Source organism: Pogona vitticeps, chromosome 4, assembly GCF_051106095.1.
Source record: "Pogona vitticeps strain Pit_001003342236 chromosome 4, PviZW2.1, whole genome shotgun sequence".
Lineage (NCBI taxonomy): Eukaryota > Metazoa > Chordata > Lepidosauria > Squamata > Agamidae > Pogona > Pogona vitticeps.
Genome location: NC_135786.1, coordinates 154,743,137 through 154,767,660, shown reverse-complemented (window position 1 = coordinate 154,767,660; position 24,524 = coordinate 154,743,137). Strand labels below are relative to the sequence as shown.

General features: G+C 40.4%; 1 protein-coding gene across 6 annotated transcripts in view; it reads left to right on the top strand.

The window, feature by feature from the left end:
* Nucleotides 1-24,524, top strand: part of RNF152 (ring finger protein 152) — a 54,456-nt gene that overhangs the window by 12,688 nt on the left and 17,244 nt on the right. For 2 of the 6 annotated variants that reach the window (XR_013545154.1, XR_013545153.1), the window contains exon 3: nucleotides 6,362-6,424. The exons of 3 other annotated variants lie outside the window; for them this stretch is intronic. The gene's annotated coding sequence lies outside the window, so the exon portion shown is untranslated. Of the gene's footprint in view, nucleotides 1-6,361; nucleotides 6,425-9,132; nucleotides 9,387-24,524 lie in introns of those variants that run through there. One more of the 6 variants, XM_020786695.3, reaches the window with a different exon arrangement.

Sequence of the window (24,524 nt, the reverse complement as noted above, 5' to 3'; positions counted from 1 at the left end):
AAGAAGAAAATAGTAACCAGAAATTTTTTTTGTCTACTGCGATATCTGTAGTCTGAGATACAGCTGGTGCAATTGTTTTTGTCATGCTGGGTCCATAATATCGGGGAGTCAAAACATTTTTCTACAATAGTAATAATATTTGTTCAGTTCTAATCTGGGTTTTGGTATGATTGAAGTTGTTTCAGCTTGGCTTTGGTTTGTACAAGAAAGGGCATGCCAAATCGTTTGGGCTGGTTCTGTCACAGTTCTCATGGAAGGAAATTAAGTATTTATATTGTGATGTAAATTTTCATAGTGGGAAGTGGAACAATGTAATGTATCAGGTTTTTTTTACCAAGCCTGTACTGTATAGCCCTGATGAACCTGGTAAGGGGACCCCTCCCCTTTTCATTGTCTGCAGGGCTACATGACTGCAACAGGTGAGGCAGGGAAAGGGCTCTGGCTGCTTCCCCCCTATTAAAGGGTCAGTGGAGTGGCTTTTTAGGAATCTGTAGTGGCTGGCTTGAGGAAGTCTTAACTGTGGCTAAAATGAGATGGAAACAATCCAAAAGCAACCATCCTCAGCCTATAAAGGTTTTAACTGGCTGGAAAGCTATGTTGCGTTCCCTGTTGCTCCTTGATTATGAGGGCATGTTGTGCATGAGGGAGGCATGACTCTCTGTTATTCCATAGTGGTGGAGTGAAGTGTCCCCTTGGGCCACAGTCCACTGCCTGTCATAGCAATGACATAATCTAAGCTGTGTATTTTACTTGGGTAGGGGTTGCAAACCTGTAGCCATCCAAATGTCATTGGATTAACATTCACATAATTCCTGGCCGTTGGTCATGGTGCCAGGGGTTGGTGTTGTTATTTTTTACTAGCCTGCCCTCCAAGACATGCCAAAAGGGAGAATCGGTTTCTTCCATTCCATAAGAACTTCCTGCAAGCTCACTTGGAGGTAGTTCCTAGTCGCTGTTGATCAGTGAGCACCGGGGATAGAGTGTAAAGTTTTGAAATGCAGGTGCTCATTGTGACAGTCACTATAGCCAGCCCTCCCTCTGCTTATTCAAAGAGTCCAAAAATGTAATCAGCTGGATTGGTCCATATCACTGAAGGAGGACCCAGTCTTTTGAAAAGTTAATGTCTGTTGTCTATTTAAGACTAAGCCACTGTTGAATACTGTACTTTGCATTACAACTGGGATAGCTTGCCTTGTGACAGTATAGCGTTCCTGGGGAAGATCTGCTTCTGCCCCAGCTATTATGAAAATTGCAGTTAAGTTCCGAGGTAACTGGGTAGTCTCAGGGAGTAGGGACTGGGGTTGGGAGATGATGCAGTAAGCTTCAATACTTAGAAAATCCTGGTGCTTCGATTTGGTGACCCTTTGCTTCTTTTCCAATGCACAAAGCTGATGCTAGTTTGTAGTCAATCGTTTTGCCAGGCAACCCGTTAAATTCTCACTCCCGATCTCTAGCTCTGTCTTGCTTTTCCTTTATTTGTGGAGGCCCTAAGATGTACTGTGGTTCCTGCAAATGGTAGGCTAAGCTCTGCCAACCAGTTCTTGCCCTTCTCAGGCTCACGCTACTTTGTCTGTTGACTTGAATGTGAACGGTTCGGGACAATATCGTATGCCTCTTTTTAGTCTTATACTTGGAAGTCTTTCAAGGCAGATCTCACCTCTGCTTTACAATCTGGGGTAATTGTTATTAATGGGAGCTGTGTTAATTAACACAATGTGCGTGTACACAAAAACACATGCATGCCCGATGTAAGGGAAATATGTTTATATGGTGTATTATTAATATTAATATCCTGATTTGGACCATTTTAATTACATAGCACATACTCAGCTGTTTTAAATAAAATATGTTTATGTGGTATGCTACTAATATCATGATCGGCTGTTTCCTGGTGTTGCTTTTCTACCAGGGTTATTAATTTGTATCAGTTCCTTGCTGACACAGTTTAATTGGTACAGATTGGCTTAATTATAAGGAGATAATCACCCTTTAACTTCGTGTTGGATTTCTTATGAAATCTTCTTGGAAATACACTTTAAGGAAGGTTTCAGAGTAATTACAGAGACAGGCTGGAATAGAAAGGGATGCTGTGTTTCTTTTTCCACTCTCTCCTGTAACTATACAGATGTGTTTTGTAAGTCCCAGAGAATAGGATGTTCTTTGGTTTCCCTTTATCCTGTGCCAATTTGTTGCATTGCCTATTGTTGTATAAATGAGTACTGTTTGCTGTTCAAACATTTACATACAGCTATCCACTTACAAACAATAGCTGAAATCCTATTGCTTAGTGTAGTAAGTTGCACTAGAGTAGGCTCATTGAATCAATATGGACTTGGTGAGTCAGCCTGTCCTTAGGTTCCATGGATTCAAATGGCCCTACTCTGGTTGTGACTTTTGCTGCATTAAAGTAAGTTGCAAGTAGTGTAGGCCAATTTAAATCCATGGAACTTATGGAAGAGTTGAGTCACCAAATCTCCATTAATTCAGTGAGCCTACTGTGGTTGGTGGGACTTACTACACCAAGTAGCAGGATTTCAGCCATTGTGTTCTTCAAGGATTTCAGTCTCTCAAAGAACTGAACTGTGAAGCCCCTTTCCAAAGTGAGCTGCAGATAATGAAAGCCAAGAGTCAGGAACCAAACAAAGGGTTATGCATGCATGGTCATTGCTGTATGTGCACCAGGCCCTTGCCTGTTTGCACTCCCTTGTTGTAGTTTCTCCAGATGTGTCAGAATCAACTCTCTGTGGCTAGGCAGTCTTGAGAAGCAGCTTATTCTTCTTGGGCAACATGGACGGCTGCTTTGAGAAGATAAGACCTAGTTCTTTTTTGCCTCTCTACAAAGCTCCCCGAGTGGGCCTTTGTCTCACAGAGCTTGGAAATGCTAGTTTAATGTAATTGGCTGAAACCCTGTTGGCATACATTTATACTGCAAAGACCAGATGATGCCAAATATAAACTGGCTATGGGAATATTTAATTTAAATTACAGTAATTGAAAGCTTCCTGAACCCCTCCTTTCAGGTTCCGAGGTTCCCCATGGCTCCCTTTTGCCTTGAGGAAGTCTCTGGGAATCTCGGGATGGTGGGGGTGGAAGTGAAGCCTTTAATAGCCACTGGATCGCCACCCTCAGTACCAGAAGCAGTGATCTAGTGGTGATTTTTTGGCTGTTTACACAAGAGGCTTTCAGCCAATGTTAATTCAAAAACTAGTTTGTTGACCATAATTGATTTAATGGAAATCATAAAAGTAATTCATGGCATTGATTGTTACTAGCAGTTAACATCTAAACAATCACTTCCAAGCTCTGAAAATTGTTTTTTAGAATGGGAGGTGCCCTTTCAAAGCATGCAGATGATTAGAAAAAAATCCCAGTTTTATTTGTATCTTCAGAAATAAATAACCTCACTTACTTGAACATAATTTCCAGAATCTTTTAGTCAGCATCTGGCTGGAAACTGCAATCTAAAAAAGCAAGTTTTCCAAGCACTGGATATCCAGATAGGCAATATGCTAATTTGTGTAGCCTGTTCCCAAGATATATTCATGAGATGGTAATCTGCTGAGTTTTTTAAAAAGACTTTTTGAATTTTTTGGCTTTCTCACCCATGGATTCAAATTATGCAGTAGCTTCAATGTTGCTAGACGTTTTATTATAGCTACAAAATATTACAGCTATATTAGTATGTAGTAGGACAAAACAATATTCTACAAGGCAGTTCCAAACATGGGGGAAGCCCAAACAAAAATTTTTACATTTGAGACTGGATCAGCACCAACATTTCCCAGCAGTATTGATTCAAAATGCCAGGAAACTGTCCAATATTGTTGCACAATATCATGTCTGTGTTGCCAGTAGGAAAAAAGATTCCAAACTTTGCATAGCAAAAGGCAGCTCAAATGATAGTGACATCAATGGTAGCAATCAAGATGATCTACTGAATACCCTCTTGTGCTACCATTCATTTCATGAGTTAACTAATTCTTACCCAAATACAAAACTATTTTGACAAGTGTGAATTGTACTGATACCATTCACACTTGTCAAAATTGTTTTGTATTTGGGTAAAAAGTAGCTAACTGATGAAAAAAAGTCAGCTTTTGGCGTTTTCCTTTGCTTGATGTCACTTTCTGAATGGTAGTGAGCAGAAGAGAGTATCCTGTAGACTATCCTGACTGCTGCCCTTTGCTATGTAAAGCTTGGCATCATTTTTCCTGCTGGCATAGCGGGTACAATATTGTTTTCCAATTATCAGGCCACTTCCTGGTGTTTTGAATTGTGGTTACAGAAGCACAATATCCCACATTCATAAAAAGGAGCTTGTTTATTTTATTTCATTTTATTCTTGAACAACTGAATGTTTCTCCTGGCCTGTACAAGGAAGAGAACCATGGACACTGCCCTGTGATGTACAGTGTTAGACGTTTCATCCTGTACCAGTCACAAGGCCACATCCTTCTTCAATTTCCATTTCTTTATTTAGAATATTATGCCCTCTATTCTAAAACGGATTCAGACTGACCTTCTAAATATAAAAAAGCATAAAAACAATAATAATTAAAATGGTTGCAACAAACTTAGGGCAACAGAAAAAACAAAGAAACAAAGCTTACCATTAAATGACATTATCTTACTCAGTTCTTCATGTTCTGAAAGGCTGATAAGAATTTTTAAAAACAATTACGTTGGCCTATAAATCAGGGGACAGAGAAGGTGGTGCACTCTTAGCCTTTGTTTTCTTTAAAACCTGAATTGAGTGAGTTACAAGGACATTTACTGAGCCCAAAGGAATTTCAGTATACTGAGGGTCAGCAAGAGGATGGAACTGGGTTTAATATACATTTCTTGTATTTTCTGTACCCACTGAAAATTCCAACATTCCTCTCACACTAAAGGCAGCCAAACCTCTGGCATCCAGAGTACACAACTCCAGCTTCTCAGCACCATGGTTCACCATCAAATGGCAAATCAAAGTCCCTTCCCTCCTATATAATATATTGACTGGGATAAAGAAAATTATTAAATTTGTTTCATTTTGCTTCACCTGTTTTTTTTTTCTTGCTGAAACAAATCACAACACAACATGAAAAGTTTTTGAATCTTGATGAAGTTGCTTACAACTCTTTGGGTTGACAGCGTTGAATGTGTACTTTGTAGGTTTGGTTCTGTTTCTGCAGTGAAACGTGACTCTTCAGGACTCAAATGGCTTGTTCTAATGAGTTAAAAAGAGCCAATTCACATTGCTGTGCTGCTTGCTGTATTTGTATTCACACTCCAGTAGGAATTATACATAGAATGAAGATTCTAACCTCTGAGCCAGTGGTTCCCTCCCTTGTGTAACCCAGGTGTTCTTGGACTGCAACTCCCAGAAACCCCACCCAGCACAGTTAGTGGTGAAGGCTTCTGGGAGTCGCAGTCCAAGAACACCTGGTTGGGAACCACTGCTCTAAGCAATTCTGGCAAAATATGAGAGGGAAGCCCACTTTGTACATTTTTGCCATCATCTCTTGTCTACTGCCTTAGCTGCATGTCTCCCCTAGATTCTCTAAACCCCTAGTCAGAAACTAGTTTTCCTGAGGGATGATTTTGAGCAGAGGGTGAGGAATAATGGTTCCTGTTTTGTAAAGATGCTGCTGCAGTTACCACCTGCTTTTTTGTGTTAGGTGGCAACCTGTGGTGAGACTTTGATGGTGTCGAGATAATCCCAAAGGCTTTCAGTTGCTGGGAACAAGTGTATGAGTCCCCACAGGGGATGTCCTGTAAACACAGGCAGCAGTGGCGGCAGCTTCAGCTGCTCCTGCTACCATAAAGTATGAACTGGCTCTAATGTTAGGGCACAAATGCTTGTCTCTTCAAGACTGTCCCACCCACCACTGGCTTAGTCTTGATTAAAAAGCTGTTACGTTAACATAGGCCTGTGTAGACTAAAGGGCAACCATTAGAAGAGGGTGCCACAGAAGTCATTGGACATGGAGGAGATGCTGTTTGGGTTATGGCTCATGGTTTTCTCTGCTGCAACTTTATGAACACCATACCACAATGGCCAGTTAAAGATTCTTTTAAGTGGTTGAGACAAACTTTTCTGTCTCAGTTTGATTGGTTGTTCAGTTGTAAAATAAATGAATGTGTACAGTGGTGCCTCACTTAATGATTGCCCGGAATTACGACGAATCCGCTTTACAACAATCTTTTTGCGATCGCAATTGCGATCGCAAAACGATGGTCTAAATGGGGGAATTTCGCTTTGCGATGATCCGTTCCCTGCTTTGGGAACCGATTCTTCGCAAAACAATGTTTTTTAACAGCTGATTGTCAGTTTCAAAATGGCCACCAGGTGATTAAAATTGCTCTCCGCTGAGTTTAGGGACGGATTCCTCGCTATACAGGCAGCGAAAATGGCCGCCGTATGGAGGATATTTGCTGGACGGTGAGTTTTTACCCCATTGTAACGCATTGAACGGGTTTCAGTGCGTTTCAGTGGGGGTTTTATTTTCACTTTACGATGTTTTCGCTTAACGGCGATTTTCCTGGAATGGATTATCGTCGTTAAGCGAGGCACCACTGTATATTACCAAAGCATTATGTTATGCCTTTCTGAGATAGTGAAAAGAGGAGTCAGAATTTACATCAGGACATACAAAACCCACCTCTCATGACTGCAAAGAATGGCAGGAGGGGGAATCCTTTTAGTTCTTAGAATTAACAAATCCAAAACTGAAACAGCACCACAAAAGAAGCAGTTGTAACCTTAACACTCTTCTCCATTCAACAGCAAAAGCTGTAGTTGATCAGCTGATTAATCATCTGTTCCATAGATGCCCTGTGGAGGAGCTACTGACAAAATAACAAAGTAAATCAAAATGTGTGTCTCCCAGGAGTTGTTTAGAATATGTGAACTAATAATGTACATGTATATACTTTAAGAAAGGGTTTTTTGGGGGGGCGGGGGAAGGATCCCAGTGTAAAGCAAGTTATAAGTCCTACTGAAATTAACATCTTCTGCTAAAGGTTAAATTTGCTTATGTGTGACCTGGCTGTGTCTTTACATGTTGCATTTATATTTTCATATTAATTTCTTAGAGGAATACTATCTATTTTTTAAATATTAAAATATGAGCTTGAGATTCCTGTGATCTCCCAGAAACTATAATAGGTTCTAAATGGTCACTGCATAGAACTTCAGGAAAACCTGCTCAGCAAGAAAAGAGAAGATCAGCCAGTGTCAATATTAACAATCTTTCACAGTTGATGGATGGCATGATTCCAAAACTGCAGAGTGGAGCAGAACCCTATAGAAAGTTTTAAAATCTGTATCCAGGCTTCATTCAGGGGCCCTGATCATCATGTAGAAGGATACATGAGTGGACATGTCTTGTTTGCATCAAGAGTACTGAAGAGCAGTTATTTCTTTTGTTCTTGAGCCACCCACTTCTGATGTGTGATTGTTGTGGGAAATGGGTAATTCCCTCTTGGTTAGCAGAGTATCAGGCACAAACAACTGCACAGAGAAAGTGTAAGAGAATAGCTCATGTCTCAGAGCCCCGGCCCCTTCACAGTAATTAGCACTCTATATGTTAAAATCACACTTTTAAGCAGGAAAGAATGTATGTATCTTTACTTACAGATGTGACAAGTAGTTACAAACAGAAGAATAAAAGGGAAGTTGCAATCTCCACATAAGGGAGAAACTACCTCCATGACCACATGGCAGAAAGGTCAGAGAAAGAGCAAACAAAAGAAAGGAGGACAAACAGGAGGAGGATGGTTGGAAGTGCAGGGGGGTTTCACCTCAAATGCCAGAGGCGGGGGGGGGGGAAGAACTCTGCTAATTGATTAATATCAACAAGAGTCACCTTAGCTTCTGAAAGCTCTCTCCCACTAATTGCATGCCAGGTTGTTATCTCTGCAGGTTGTGTTTTCCAAATACCTTATTAGGTACTGCATGTTTATCACCTAATAAGGTGAAGAGACATGTACAAAAATGACTTACCAAACTCCTTTCTTGGAGGGACTTGGAGTCGCAAATAAACAGTCTAAGAAACTTTGTTGCCTCCTTTTTGATGTTCCAGGAGATGAAGCTGCTGAGCATCTTGCCAAATCAAGGTCTTTGAGAACATGCTTTTGTTAAATCCAATCTTTCTTTTAGCTGCCAACAACCCTTAAAATCTATTTGGCTTTAGTCTCCAACTTCTAGTAATACAAATACTTTTTTTTACATGCACCTAAAAATGCAGTGCATTTGGAGGAATCTATGTGAGGCTGGGAAAATGACATCCAGAGTCCTGGAGTTTTTCTGCCCCTGATGTACAGTGCACCAATAGGCTACTGTTTAATAATAAGGCAAGGTTCCTGTAAAATCTTGGTTTGTTGTATCATGTGAATGCACCCACTGTGTAAGGAAAACTTTTGGGCAGTCATCCTGACTTAAGAACCTTTTAAAGTCAGGATGACTTAAACCAAAGAGGAATAGCGCATTGGAGAAAAGATCTAGGATAAATGTAATTAATATATAACTGATGAGAGCCAGAAATTGTAATGGGCTGAATAAGAAGGGGGTTCTTATTTAAAATAGACCAGCTTTGCTGACAATATACTTGAGTAATCTTTTTGCAGTGTTCCTTCAACTTCTTGCAGTAGCAGTGGGCAAAGCTATAGTGTGCCTACTAGCTTAGATGCCTTTGCCTTAGCTCAGAGCACTTAAAACCAGTAGCTGTTAGCTAGGGTCACATTCCTCAGAAGAAAATGGTTAACTTATGCAGATACCATTGTGAGATACATTGGCTGAAATCCTGTTGTTACCATAGTGAGCTGCAACTAGAGTAGGCCCAGTGAGTCCGTGGAACTAGTGGAGGAGTTGAAAACACAATATCCTCACAGATTCAGTGGCCTGTGAAGTCAGTTGTGACTTACCACACTAAGCAACAGGATTTCAGCATCTGACTTGCAAGTGTTGTTGTTGTTTAGTCGTGTCCGACTCTTCGTGACCCCATGGACCAGAGCATACCAGGCCCTCCTGTCTTCCACTGCCTCCTGGAGCTTGGTCAGATTCATGTTCGTAGCTTCGATGACACTGTCCAATTATCTCATCCTCTGTCTTCCCCTTCTCTTCTTGCCTTCACACTATCCCAACATCAGGGTCTTTTCCAGGGAGTCTTCTCTTCTCATGACATGGCCAAAGTTTTGGAGCCTCAGCTTCAGGATCTGTCCTTCCAGTGAGCACTCAGGGTTGATTTCCTTTAGAATGGATAGGTTTGATCTCCTTGCAGTCCAGGGGACTCTCGAGGGTCTCCTCCAGCACCACAATTCAAAAGCATCAGTTCTTCGGCGATCAGCTTTCTTTATGGTCCAGCTCTCACTTCTCTACATCACCACAGGGAAAACATATAAAGGTAATTTTTTTCGTGATTTGAAGGTTGATGTATGTCAGTATTCTCAATTATAAGCTTATTTGGGTATTTTATTACTGTGATATAAGTAAATATTTAAGATGGGAAAGAGGGTTAGAGTCATTCACCTTTTTTCTTCATGGGATCTTACTCACACTTACCAAAAATGACCGAGTACAGTATAATTTTTGTTGGTACTGAGATCTCTAGCTGAGTAGGCAAGGAGCACAAAAAAGTGAGTGGCAGAATTCCCGCTGTCTTGTGACACCTTGGATGAGGAGCCCCTTGATGCGCTTTGCTGAGAAATTGCTCTCACTTTTCTCTGCCAAATTGTTCAGATGTATTACTGGTGGGACAAGTCAACATTTCTGCACGTAAGATGGGTGACTCCCTGGCAGGAGTGGGAGGCGAGAATGAGTGGAAGCCTGATAGGAAAGGGAAAGCGATTTCATATTTATTTGTGTGTGTGTGTGTGTGTGTTTGAGTTTGAGTTTGAGAGGTGGGGGATGTGCAGTCTTGTTGATACATATGAACCCAACTAAATTCGACTCAGTGAACATTCAGATGAAGGAAGCATTGAATCTGAGTTGCAGAGACTCACTAGCTCAATATTTTGAGAATCTCTGCTTTGCTGTAACGAAGGGCATGCACTGTCTGTGCAGATTTGTGTTTACAGTAACATTACTTGGTCCCTTCATCCCTGAAGCTGCTACAGTAATTTTTCAGGCAGCTTTTTGTGGCTCAGTTCATAAAAACAGAGGAAATGGTCTTACCTGTTATTAATCTGTTAAACACCTTAGATGCCTGAGTTGGTAGTGAAGGACTATGGGATTTCCCCTTTATATCTGAAAATATGAAGAAGACACTCAGTTTCCAGTCAGGATGCCTCAACCTTCCCAATTGTCTAGATACAAAACAGGATAGATTGCAGAAGGCTTGTTCTTAAAAAGAGAGAGAGACAGAGGGGGGAAAAACTGCCACATGGGCCTTGTACACAATATGAAGGCAAAGGTGAGCGGTACCACTAAAAATAATCACAAGGATGTGTTGGTTTTTGACTCTGTACAGATTTTTGTCATGCTGGGTTTATTAATGGTCTCTTATGTATTTCCTGTGGCCTGTAAGAATTGCCATAGGCTACCAGACAGAGAAGTTGCTAACATAGCTTGAGTTGACTTTTCTGTTGAAGACCAGGGTGGGAGGGTCCTGTGAACCCTGCATGCATTAGTGGCTGTCGTCTGCCATGCTTCTATTTTTAGTAGAGTAACGGAAAAGCAGATTTACCCTTTGACATTGCTGCTGTACCCCTGATTTAAAATAAAACCCCAATGTTTTCTTTTAGAACAATTTGCTCCTAGTAGTTTCGCTTGCTTTAAAATAAGATATGAGATCCTTGTTACTTTATTTTTATTTTTATTTTTTTAAATGTGGCCTCCATGCCATTGACTATCAGGAGAACAGTGGCAGTTTGGGTAGTCCCAAGGGGCATGTGGCTTGTGAAATGGATCAGGGAGGCAGCCATAGGCCTCACAGTGCCTTCAGCCCTGTTTGAGAATGTAGATGTGTCAAAGAAGTGTAAAAGGATGCATGACGAGTTAATGGGCTTGGGTAAGATTTTTGTGGACTTTTAAATTCTCTACCTCACCAGATTAGATTAAAAGTATTTTAAGAGCACTTTTGTAAGACATTATATAAAGATAGGATAAAGGATATTTGTTATTTATTCCACCTGTTTTGTGTGAAGTTGCCCATATATTGTAGCTTTTGCTAGCAAATCACAGTGGTGTGACTGGCTGTAAAGAGAAAATTCTAGATGCAAAAGAAAGATCTGTTCTCACCTCATTGTTGCTATAGAAAGAATGAGGAATGTTTTGGTGCCTAGTTTTTAAACACACTTTTGTTAAATGGGGTTGTAATCCTTCCCTTCTAGCACAAGTTTGGTCTTGTAGAAGAAACCATAATTTGACTGAAAAGCCCTGGGAGAATTCCACTTCCTCCTGATTTTATCATTTGTCTCAAAGTTCCACAGTCTCTTTAACTTCAAGAGGATGTGAAAGCAGAAGAACTAGCCAGTACAGTGGTGCCTCGCATTGCGATGTTAATTTTTTCCACACAAATTGCTGTTGAACGAAAACATCGCTATGCGATATTTAAAAGCCCATAGAAACGCATTAAAACCTGATTAATGCGTTCCTTGCAGGCTAAACCGCAGAAGCCTGTGCTGCAGGGTCAGAAGACCAAGCAGTCGTAAGATCGAATCCACGCGACAGAGTGAGCTCCCGTCGCTTGTCCCAGCTCCTGCCAACCTAGCGGTTTGAAAGCATCAAATGCAAGTAGATAAATAGGGGCCACTTTGGTGGGAAAGTAACAGCGTTCCGTGTCTAAGTCGCACTGGCCATGTGACCATGGAAAATTGTCTTCAGACAAACACTGGCTCTATGGCTTGGAAACGGGGATGAGCACTGCCCCCTAGAGTCGGACACGACTGGACAAAAATTGTCAAGGGGAACCTTTACCTTTACCTTAGGGGCTTAAAACTCACAGTTCAGCAAAGATCCTCCATAGCATGGCCATTTTCGGTGCCTTTTAAGCGAGGAATCTGTCCCAGAAAACAGCGGGTGGCCATTTTGTTTACCCAGTGGCCATTTTGAAACCATCGATCAGCTGTGCGGAAATGGTCACTTTGCGATGATCGGTTCCCGAAGCAGGGAACCGGTCATCATAAAGCGAAAATGGCCACCCGCTGTTTTCTGGGACGGATTCCTCGCTTACATGACAGTGAAAATGGCCGCCATGTGGAGGATTTTCGCTTAAAGGTGAGTCTGAAGCCCATAGGAATGCATTGAAGGGGTTTCAATGCATTCCTATGGGCTTTTTAATATCTCATAGCGATGAAATCGCTTTGCAGCGATTTTTGCTGCACCAATTATCGTTGCTATGCGAGGCACCACTGTATTATATGTAATCTGTAAGATGTGGTGTTGAAGCCAGTCAATCCTCTCATTAACACACACCACTTTCAGGTTCTGTTTTAATGAACTGTTCTGTGGGTAGGATCCAGCATTAGATGTTCACCAGTGGAATGGCAGAAGTCAGTGAAACTGCATTGAATCTTCATTCCCACTGTTCCCCTCCCTATCCCACTGCAGCTCCCCGGGCGTCTTACTGGCTTTGTGGGTCTGGGAAGCCCTCTGTGGCCAGTTTTTAGGTTGGCCTGGATTGCTGTAGAAGTGAATGCTGTGAGGGAGGGGAGAGGGAAGAGATCCAGAAGCGGTACCCTTGTCAAGTATTCTCTGCTTAGCTCCTGTGACAGCTGTAAATTAGATATGGAGATAGCTGCGATTCCAAGACAGTTCCATTTGTTCCTAATGCTTATAGCTGAATTATGCAAGTTCCAAAGACTCGAGTTGCAAGTGGAATTATAGAGCACTGTGAGTAAACAATAAGTCTTGTCAACCAAAGGGCCTTCTGTGCGAGCCACCTGACTAGACTAAAGACTAGACTTGGAACTAAAGAGGCTGGTGAAAGGAAGGACTTTGTCAGTGAAAGGATCTGTGTAATGGAGCCCTTTTTCTGGAGAAGCAGTCGATCTGAAAAGCTAGTTAAAGCCCTTCTTTATTGGAACACACTTGGTGAGTTATACTGAGTCTTTGTAGTATTTATCTATGTATTTCTAGTGCCATGTTGGTGTTGTTGCTGTAATTGTAATTACCTATCCTGTGGTCCCTGGAGTGTGTTACTGTTCCGAGCCAAGATAAAAGAGGCCGAGAGACTTTCTGATTATAGTGTGGTCTGTAAATTGAATGAATGAAAGATTACTAGGAGATAGATGAAGAAAGCAGAAATTGTTTTCTCATCTCTGACTGTGTAATGTTGTTTATTTCTGTCACACTGCTGGTTTGCATTACTGATGGCTCTCTTCCATCTGGTAGTGTGTGTGTCATCTATTTCCTCTGTCTGGAGAAAGTGTTTGTAGTTCTAGTATGTTCTCCATTATTATTTTTTTGTCAACTGTTCCCTGGGTTAATAGCATGGATGTGGTTGGCATTTCCTCTTTGCCCTTAAAAATTGCATGAAAGCCTTGTTATTGCATGCTGTATCTTTGAAATCTGTATGTTACATATGCTTTGATAGGCTTTCTCATAAAGGAGTACAAAATCATGTTTGGCATATTTTAAGAGTGGTATATGACCACATTTAATTTAAACAAGGATATTAATTTATTTATAGCATTTTTACTTTGCTTTACAGCTGTAAAAGTACTCAGAGCTGCTTAGGCATCTATTTAAAAAGGCAAGTCTGTCTCTGTTCTCAGGTTTACAGTTTAAAAGTGGGAAAGGAAAGGGAGATAGGCTACTGGATGACAGTTTACGTAGAACCTTTTTAAGTCTTACTTGAGATTAGGTGGTTGACACACTGTGCCCCAGAGAACTTTCTTCCAAGCCATGCATTCATCTAATTGAGTAAGGAGTATAACAATATATAGGCTTCTCTTTTCTTGCTATCCACCTTTGGCAATGGATAGGCAGAATGGAAGTTTAGAGAAGCTCTGTCAGGTGAGAAAATGTAGAATGTTATTCCACTAAAAGCAGTTGATCGGTACTTCACAAATCAGGGAATTGTTTGGTGGCATTCAAAATATCGACTAATATTCCATAAATAAAACTGCTAGAGTGGGAGAGCTGTTTACTGGATTAATTTCTTTTGGCTAAGAGAACATGAAAGATCAACGGCGTCTTAATGTCTGGTGTGTACAATATATTATAAAGTATGCCAGACCCCCCTCCCAACCTTCAAGAGGATGCTAAAGGCATTGCTCTTTAAAGAAGCTTTTAAGGACATCCTCTTTTGAGTCAGTCTACATGTGAGTCAACTAGTCCCACCACCATTTAGACCTTGGTTAGGTTTGTTTGTTATTTATATTTATATCTATTTGTTGGTTTAATGTTTGGCTTGTGGGGTTGGTTTATGAGTTAATTTTTCTTTATTGTAAACTACCGCCTAGAGTGGCCTTTTAGGCCAGATGGGCAGGGTATAAATCAATCAATCAATCAATCAATCAATCAATCAATCAATCAATCAATCAATCACTCAAATAAATAAATAAATAAATAAATAAATAAATAAATAAATAAATAAATAAATAAATAAATAAATACCTAGAGTAGTGCTTGGTACTAAGTCAGGCAGTATATAAATATATATATATATAAGCACACTCCTTGGACGGAAGTAGACCACTCTAGAATAATGGCACAACAGCTAAACCTGTACTGGATTCCCAAAGAGCAAGAGTTGCACATACACACATCCGAAACTATGAGCTCTCTGCTCCAAAACATTTGATGACCTTAGCTTCGGAAGGCTGTTAGTTAAAAAGTTGCATATAAATTAATGCTGTCTGATGCAACACGACACTACCGAACTGTAGTCAAAATATGATGAAACGATTTAGTTTGCAAAAAAAATTCAAGTTCACATACTGCACTTTAATGTTGCCCTTACCTTTCAGATTCTGTACTCAATTGACGTTTGAGCACATGTGCTCCATAAGCATGAAAACCTTAATGTGAAATTGCAGTAACTTGATTATGGGGCCTGACCTCTCATGAGAAGGTGAAATTGAGCTGCAAATAGACTTCTGGCCCTTGGATCTCTGGCTGGAGAATAGAATGCCCCTGGAGAATACAGGAGTTAGCCATCCATGGCCTAAGCAACCCATAAAATGAACATGGGAACACAGCCAGAAACATTGGCAACGTCTCTGGATTGTAGTGTAATGGGCCTAGGTCAATAACCTGGCATCCCTAGTGGTGTACACTTTCCAGCAGATGAAAGCTGAGTCATGAAATGATCTGGAATTTGACACTGTGTTGAATATCAAACACCTACTCTTACATAAGTAAGATTTTTTTTATTTGTGCACACCAAATGTATATTATGTTCTTTCCAATCTGGCCAGATGTGACTGGGGCAAATGCCAAACATGGTTGTCAAAAGATGTAAAGTTACTTGTAGGGTATTTAAAATATGCCTGAGAGGCTGCATATCATCTTTGCAAAAGTTGAGTAGGACAGAGCAGTGTGAAATTGGCACACATCCTCTTGTTAACTGTGCATGCCATGTTAGTTTTTGGAAAATGGACTCAGAACTCCATGCAGATATCCTGACCAAGTATAATTTCTAGAATTCTGTTATTTGGTTGAGTAGAAGTATTTTGCCATATGTGGTTACTAATTGCTCCTGCATAAAATAGAGATCTGAAGAGAGGGTGTTGGTCAAGGAGGCTGTGTCTAACAATATCGCCTGATACTTTAGATCAGCCATGGATTTCAACATGAAGTTTTCTGGTAGCAGTTGTAGTTTTTTGTGAGTTTTACCAAAATGGTCAGAAAGCTAGAATTGAAAAACATTTAGACAGGTCCATACAAAATTATAATAATGGGCTTTAACTTTTGACTAATGTCTGCTGGTATTTATTTATTTATTCAATTGATATGCCAGTAGTATGTGCATTGCATTACATTAATGGCCAATGTATTTATGTGCACACAGGGAGAATAATTTCAGGGTACCTTACTGCTGTAATGGGTGTTCTCTTCCTCTTTGTTCCTTTCCTTTTCAGTGTAATCTCTTGGGTGAGGGTTGACTTTTAACTTGGCTCCGTCTGTTGCAGCTGAAAATGATATTTACCCCATTCCAGTTCTTTCATATTACATTGATATTCTCACCTTGTGGGTCCAGTCTCTGAACAAGCAGGCTCAGATACGGTGCTATCCCCCCCCCCCATTCCTGGTTCTGGGTTTTGGTTGTGTGTTCTGCCTGTCTCAATGCAGAGAAGGTCAGGGAGGGGGATGATTTCTGCCAGGTTTTTCTTTATAATGAGGGCAGCTTGACAGCCTGTTAGCAGAATGGGAATCAAGAGTTTGGGGCCTGATGCAATGCAGCCTCTGTGCCTGCCACAAAACTAGCCCCATTCTCTGGTAATCTGGTTAGCGTGCATGTCTTTTCCTCATTGTTCTGCTTGTCCTTGTACAGTATATCACGTTCTCTCAAGAAGCCTAATCTGATGTAGCACGAGACAAATAATCATGTTGGAATAGGGGATTGCATGCAAGTAACAATGGTATCCTCTGAAAAGACTTGCACTGATATGATAAAATAATTAGGTGAACAGTGGGTCTTGTGACTCGCTTTGTAGAAGAGCTTTGATCAGTGGCAGTGCATTAGAAAGAGAAATGACATCTACAAATCCCATTCCCAGTTTAAACTCCTGATTAGCAGTAACCCGTCTTTACTGCTAACATGTGCACAGTGTGGGAACATAGGCCTAAGGATCTGTCCTACTATGTGTTTAACACTTTTTAATTTTTTTCCTACAAAAAATGGTTGTTTCTGAAGATGAAGCTTTTGAATTACTGGTCTCATGAGGTCTCTTTTCTTGGCCATTACCCTGGTAAATCGATTTTTTAAAAAAAAACACCAGAAATCAGTGACACACTCAACTCCTACGTCTCCCCTGTTTTGTGTAAATTCCTCATTACTAAGTCTTTTTTTAAAAGAAGGAAATAAACATTGTGTAGTTACTAGTGGAGGAAAAAGCATGCATGCAGAGCAAGTGGGATACTAAGGGGTATGGCCGAGAAGAAGAAAACAGACATGAAATTAGGATTATGCTGGGTCCAGGTGAGCTCTCTTGCAGTTTCCCAAGAACTACCGTACTTCAAGAGCCAGTATAATAATAATAATAATAATAATAATAATAATAATAATAATAATAATAATAATAATAATAATAATAATAATAATTTATTGTCATTGTAAGTATATACATATACAACGAAATTCACAGACACCCAGAGACCAGACACATGCACACACATAAAATTCCCCAAACACTCCCCACCCACTAAAAGTCCCCCAGTAAAAATACAAACATCTACACCGCAGGCCAAGTAACACAGTCCAACTAATTATTCACTACTGGTGGTCTTTAAGCTCATTATTAATTGCAATTATAGCTCTGGGATAAAAACTATTGAGAAAACGTGTGGTCCGAGTCTTAATTGTTTTATATCTTCTGCCAGATGGTAACAGTTCAAAAAAGTTATAAGCAGGATGGGAAGAGTCTCTCAGGATGCTATGTGATTTCCTTAGACAGTGGGATGTGAAGATGTATAGTGTGCTGAATAAAATGTGAGACTAAGGAGACCTAGGTTCAAATGTCTGCTGAGCTATGGAAACTCACTGAGGAGACAGGGTGTACTTCACTGAGGAGTGACACTGGTAAAATCACTCCGTGCATACCTGAAATCCCTACCATAGTCACTATAAGTAGGAATCAAGTTAACAGCTTGTAACACAGCTTCACAAACATAATTCAGTTTAGAATATTTCTGTTTCTAGAGATTTGCTTAGGTTTAACCCACCCGCAGACTCCTCAAGCAATCCATTTTTTTGTTCTGGGTGTCTTTAATTAGCAAATTTATTTGGGATAGGTTGCCATTCCTGTACAAAGCATTGTTTTGTGGGATGACTAGGAGCCATACCACTAGCCCATTTCCTCCTCTAATGTTCTGAGGCTATTGTTCCTTCTTTTGAAAAACTAACGAAGAAGCAGGCCTTTCTCATCTCAGTAACAGGAGGCATATATAGCACTAAGTAACCTACATATGGAAAACCTTTAATTAAAATTATCAACGTTAATAAAGGGTAAGAAATCAGGCTAATAGTTTTTATAATAGGTTAAGAAAATTATTTTGAAAGGGAGAACCTGTAATAAGAGAGCACAATAGTATTGCAGTCGTCAGATCTTCAAATAATGGCTGTGGTCTTACAGAATTGTGGTTCTGATGCCTAGAGAAATCAATGAGCTGTACAATAGTTAACTTTGTTGGCTAATTACCATGGTTTTTTTTTAAGCAGTCAGTCAGTCAGTTTGTCTAGTTCTTTGTATTACATCAAAAGCCGAAAAGCAGGGGTCAAAAGAGAGACATTTTTATGTTTCTTGGGGAAAACAACTTATGTGATATGTCCTGTGAATTACCTTTGAGGTGCAGTAATCAAGGACAAGCCCACTTGATTTATATTATGAGGGTCAGGACTAATTTGGTGCATGCTTATGGCCATCACTTATGTTCAGCGGTTTTTTACCCCAGCTCTGTTGCCCAATTAGCAGTAATAATATAAGAATATGTGTTCTTACAGTGGTCCAGATGTATCAGGACAGTTCAGGATGAAATCCCAAAGAGTTTAAATTTCTACTGCTGTGCCTATATTATAACTGACTGGTGAAAAATTGTGGAAAATACATTATGTGGGGTAGGTATGAAGAAGATGTCCTGGTGATCTCGTAGACATAAACTATGTGTGGTGTCTTGGATTGCCCAGTTTGAGATCTCTCTCTTAAAATGTTATATAGCTTCATGATGGCATTCTAGACAGGCATTGCTTTTTGCATAAGCACTTTGGCCATTACATAGCCGTTACGCATCTCATTTCTGTCTCTATCGTCAGGGTGTCTTTTTGATGCATGTGTTCCACATGCTATACATATTGAGTTTTTGCTTTCGTTGCTTTTTTCGGCTTCCATGGCTTTTAGCATTTTGGCTATGTTTACCGTTTTAAAAATAAGAATGAAAAATGCATTGACACTGTTGCTTAACACAGCACTATTGATTTATTAGCAGCAGGTTCTCCTTTCTGCATTACAAGTGCTTGTTGAGTTCCTGCATTCCCATACTCTGGCTAAGGCAGGGGAGAATTACTTGAGCACACTGAGTTTTTGATCCTTCCTGAATTTTAGAGACAGGTTTTTTTTTCCTGCAGGAAAGATACAAGTGTGTAATGTATCTTTTGCTATCCAATCTTGTGTCTTCCAGATGTTGTGGATAGCCATATTGTTTGAGGACTAACACATCTGGAGAACACTAGGTTGTAGAATCTGGTGACAAGTAACAGAACTACTCTCTGTTACAGCTTGAACACACACACAAAAAATCAAAATCCTTAGCAGACACTGAAGCTGCACCATTTTCTGTTTATCCTCAGTCTTTGGCTAGTAATATAACAATCACCTCATGTCATTAAACTAATTTTGACTCATGGCAACCATTTTTAATGCATGGAGTACTCAGAAGTGGTTTACCATTCCCTTCTTCCAAGGCTGTTCTGAGACTGTGTAGCTTGGCCAGGCCCACCCAGCCTGGCTGTTCTCCTAAAAGGTACAGGTGAGGAATCAAATTCCCAATCCCTAGATCTTCAGGCATATTTGGGTGGCCACTGTTACATCACCAAAAAGGAGGACATGGAAGACAAGGAACACCAAAAAGCAGGACATTCTTCAAAAAAATGGTGGTATTTTGCAGTAAATTGCATTATGCTGATTTTAACTAACATATGCAAATATCATCACAATTGGATGTTATTAGTATAATTTAAGTGGAATATACTACTGCTGACTGTATTGCACAAGATTGTGACTAGATAAACCACCTTGGGAACTGGCTGGATAGTTCAGTGAGTTAGGTGTCTGGTTGCGGAGCCAGAGGTTGGGTGTTCAGTTCTCCACTGTGTATCCCAGCCTATGTGGCCTTGGGCAAGTTTCACAGTCTCAGGATGCATCTGGAAGAAAGGAATGGTAAATCATTTTGGAGTACTTTCTCTCTCTCTCTCTCTGTGTTGCATTGGAATAGATCCACTGTACAAACAGAAAGATGGTATTTGAATTGAAAGATTTATTGTATGGAATACAGTAGTGGTGAGCAGGTGGCAGATCAGGTTCTCTTGGTATATCTTTGAACGGTTCACTGTGGATTTGTAAGGACCTTTTGACATGCAATTGTTTAAGGACAAAATGGTTCCTTCCACCACTCTCCATCCTTCTTTTAAATTGTTGGAATGAAAGATATGATGAATTTACCGTATTTTTCTGTGTATAAGATGCCCCCATGTATAAGACCCCCCCACTTTTCTAACCCAAAAGTAACAAACCTAAGTGGGTTTTAGCAAGTGTAGGGGGAAAGGGATCAAAGCCCTGCAGGATCGCTTTGATCCCTGCTTTCCCTTCCACTTGTTTTTGTTCTCTCCTCAGCTTACTTCCGTGTATAAGATGACCCTCAATTTTTATTCTAAAGATTTTAGACAAAAGTATAGTCTTATATACGGAAAAATATGGCATTTCTGTTTTGATTCTCAAAATAAACTCCTAGGTTTAGAGTTCTTTGACTCTTTTTGTAATTAACAGACCTTTCTGTTCTGGGAAATGACAAAGTAGATCCCATTCGTCTGAAGTGAGGCGTGAACTGCTAGATAGCTTAGTAGCTTAGGTATCTGTGGAGCCAGAGGTTGGTAGTTCAGTTTCCCATTATGCCACCTTGACGAAAGCTGGACCCAGTGATCCGTAGGGTTCCTTCCAGCTTGGCAGTTCTAAGATGATGATGATGATGATCCTTGTAGTAGAGACTTGATGTCTGGTCAGGCAGGATTTGTTCGTTTGTAATCTTCGTGAGTTGAGATTTATGCTGTGTTTGTCTGTAACTGTTACATTTCTGGTTGCATATGGGTGGCTTCTTGGTGGCTTTATCTGCAACCTGGGCAGTAAATGCAAGTGCCAAGCCCACTTATTCTTTTTTTTTACCTGTAGGTTTTGGAAGCAGAAGCCCTGCCAGTAAGGTTGGAAAAGTTTTTTTTTTTTTAAATATTATTTGTGTGCAGTCAACACCATTTGACTTCAGGAGCTGACCCTCGCACAGATGTGCCACTCCCAATGTAGATTTGCAGTTCCTCTTATCCTCAAAGGCAAGGCTCTTGGGACTGGAGCTACGTCTGTGTGGCTGCAACTGCCAAAGGCATTTGCCGTACTGAACTCCTAAGTAAATGACAGAGCAGCGGAGGCAGCAGTCTCGCAACACTACCCGGTTGGAAGCAGACGGCTCTTCTTCAGCATTGCAGTCCGTGATTCTGTTGCAGTTTGATGTGGCTGCAGATAGAATGTGGGCTTGCTTCTGTTTAATACCAGACTGAGAGACCTATTTTGGGAAGGGGGGGGGAGAATAGAAATTGCCTGCCAGAGAAGGGGAAAACAGGTGAGTGACTAGATTGCTGTTTTGATTCTTGCCTGGACTGAGCTTTTGTCACCTTTTCCCATTTCCACAGCAACGACTCCCAGAAACCTGTGCTAGGTTTTTGGCACACCTGCTCCTCTTGTTGAACTGCAGCTGGCAACAGTTATACTTCATGTTTCTGTGTTTACTTTCCTACCCCCCCAAGAGCCTTCAACATATTTTGTACTTTCTCTGCCTTTGGAATATTTCACCTGCAGCCTTGTTTTTTTAAGAATATTGATTCTACAAAGGCGTGAGCGATACCTGTAGTACTAAATCCTAGAGCAAATATGAACTGGTTCTCTGAGTGTGACAGAGATGTTCAGCCTGTATTACTCCAGTTTCTCTCTCTCTCTCTCTCTCTCTCTCTCTCTCTCTCTCTCTCTGTGTGTGTGTGTGTGTGTGTGTGTGTGTATCTGTGTCTGCAAAGAAAGGCATGCAGGTTTGAATAAAATCTGGGGAATGAAGGTGAATTGTGCTTTTTATCTGATATTGAATGAGAAGAAACTCTTTCTAAATAAAGTTCCAAATACTCAAGAGATCTTCTGAAAGCCGGCATGAGAGCTATGAGAACAACTGGTTCTAGTGGATTTATCTAGACCGCAAATGTTGAATGTTTCCTACTTTTTCAAACAAAAATATCTTAATGACATCATGGACATTTCTTTTCCTGTATAGACCCTGTTGTACTGAAGTACAGTGCTAAAGATCTGGGTCTGTGTAAGAAAAATACATTGTGACAAAATGAACTAGGGGAGTTGGTTGAGAAAGTGACCTAGCACTGTACACAGCAATTCAACTTTGGCAAAGTGTCCATTTTGCATCAGGAACAGATCTAAAATCAGGCCATTAGAAGTTCTCAGGCTCTAAAGATGATTAAGGAATGGCATTCACAGTGGAGACGTTCCCAATTCTTGTTGGTGTGTAAAGATTTTTGAGTTGCCTTTTGCTACTGAATTAACCGCTTGAGTTATGCAGAAAAATGAACAGCCATATGTAGCATGGCTGGTGAAACAAAAACTGTATGGTTCCTTTCTAACAGGTGTCTCCCAGGTCCTCAGATGGTCACTGTAACTGTATTTTGAATTTAGCCATAGGACTGTGTAACATACACATACAAGCTGTTCACAGTGTAATACAAGTTTCATGACAGTTTGCACATTAACACCTTGCTACTTACAGCCACCTCTCAAATTTACCTTTCCATTTTACTCATTTCACCATCCTGCTAATTTTCCTTCTGCCTTTCCCATCTTCACATTAACCTTCCATAGCAAGACTATTTTTACCTGACCTTTGATTCTCATATTTTTAAAAATTAGTGATTTAATTAGACTTTCTGGCTTTAGACTTCTTTCCCTAGTCTTGACCTCTCGAGTAGATATTTGTCTGTGTCCATTGGCTTTCTCTAGCTGTTGTAATGCTAGTTGTTCAGCTTATATTCAGAATACAGCGCTATAAAAATGTTCTTTGGGTACATAAAAGACTGAAATGATATGTATTAGTGGGGTTTGTAACTATTGAATTTTGTGGTAGAAGTCGTCCATAACGAAACGTTATGGGACTCAAGTAGTCTTTGCCTCTGTTTCCAGTTCTCCATATTTTCATGGGCTTGGGGGGGCGACTAATTGGTATGAGAAGCCAACAACTATTAGTTTCTTGTACCAATTAGGCATCAGTTTTCAGTTGCTGTTATCTGTATGTAAACAGTAGAGCACTGCAGTTTCTCCTTAGGTTTTAGGATCATTGCTTTTTCTTTGCACACACATGGCTCATGCGTTGTTCAAACATTGTAGTCGATTGGCTGTCGTAAAAGAACAGCAATAGAATTTTAAGGTGTTGTTATATGCTGTCAAGTTGTCTCTGACTTACGGCAACTCTATGAATGAGTGATCATCAAAATGTCTTGTCCTCAACAGCCCTGCTCAGCTCTTCAAATTCAAGCCCGTGATTTCCTGTACAGAGACAATGCAACTCACATTTGGTTTTCTGCAGTTTTTTTCAGTGTTCTTTTTCAAACTCGATTCTAATGTTGGATATTAATTCATGATCATACCACAATCTGCTCCTGGTCTTTTTTTGGGAGAGAGAATGCAGATTCTCTGTCTCCTGCTTCCAATTATAGTCTGTTTGGTTTCTGTATTGACCATTTGGCAATGTTGTTTGAAGCACGTATTTGCAATTAAAAGATTGTTGGCTTTGCAGAAACTTTCAATTTTATCTTCAGCATTGGTAGTTGAAGCATAGACTTGAATGATAGCTATGTTGATAGGTTTTCCACGGAGTCTGATTGATATTATATTGTGCATTATATTCCTTAACCACCTCTGCTACATCTTGCCTCAGTATTAGTGCCACTCCATTTCTGATTTCATCAATTCCAGAGTAGAACATATTGTAGTTGTCCAACAGAAAATAGCCCACTCCAGTCCACTTGAGCTCACTGATACCCAGCACTACAATGTCTATACGTTCCATTTCTTCTTAAGGGTTTCCAATTTACCTTGATTCATACTTGTCATATTCCATGTTCCAGTTGTATATGTTGTACATCTTCAGATTTTCCTTTCACTTCCGTGCACCTCAACCACTAGACAACCTTTTAGTTTTAATCTGGTTGCATCATTAGCAACACAGCTATTTGTACTTGTTCTTTGCTTTCCCCCAAGTAGCTGATTGAGAGCTTTCTGACCTGGGTGTATCATCTTCCAGCTCTATCTCTTCTTTCATTTTGGATTGTCTTATTATAGGATTTTCATAGTGAGGAAAGTTCAGCAGGGATTTACCATTGCCACCTACAGCACAGTACTAACAAAAGTTAGAGTGTCATTGCCATTGCCTCCTCCACCAGTATCTTTTCAGCTCCTGTTACTGCCCAGTACAGGGGAGGGCAAAATGTGGCCCTCCAGATGTTGTTGAACTGCAACTCCCATAATTCCTAGCCCACACAGCCAATAGTGAGGAGAGTTGGGCCTAGCCCACACAGCCAATAGTGAGGAGAGTTGGGCCTAGCCACAGTGAGGAATGTTGGGATTTG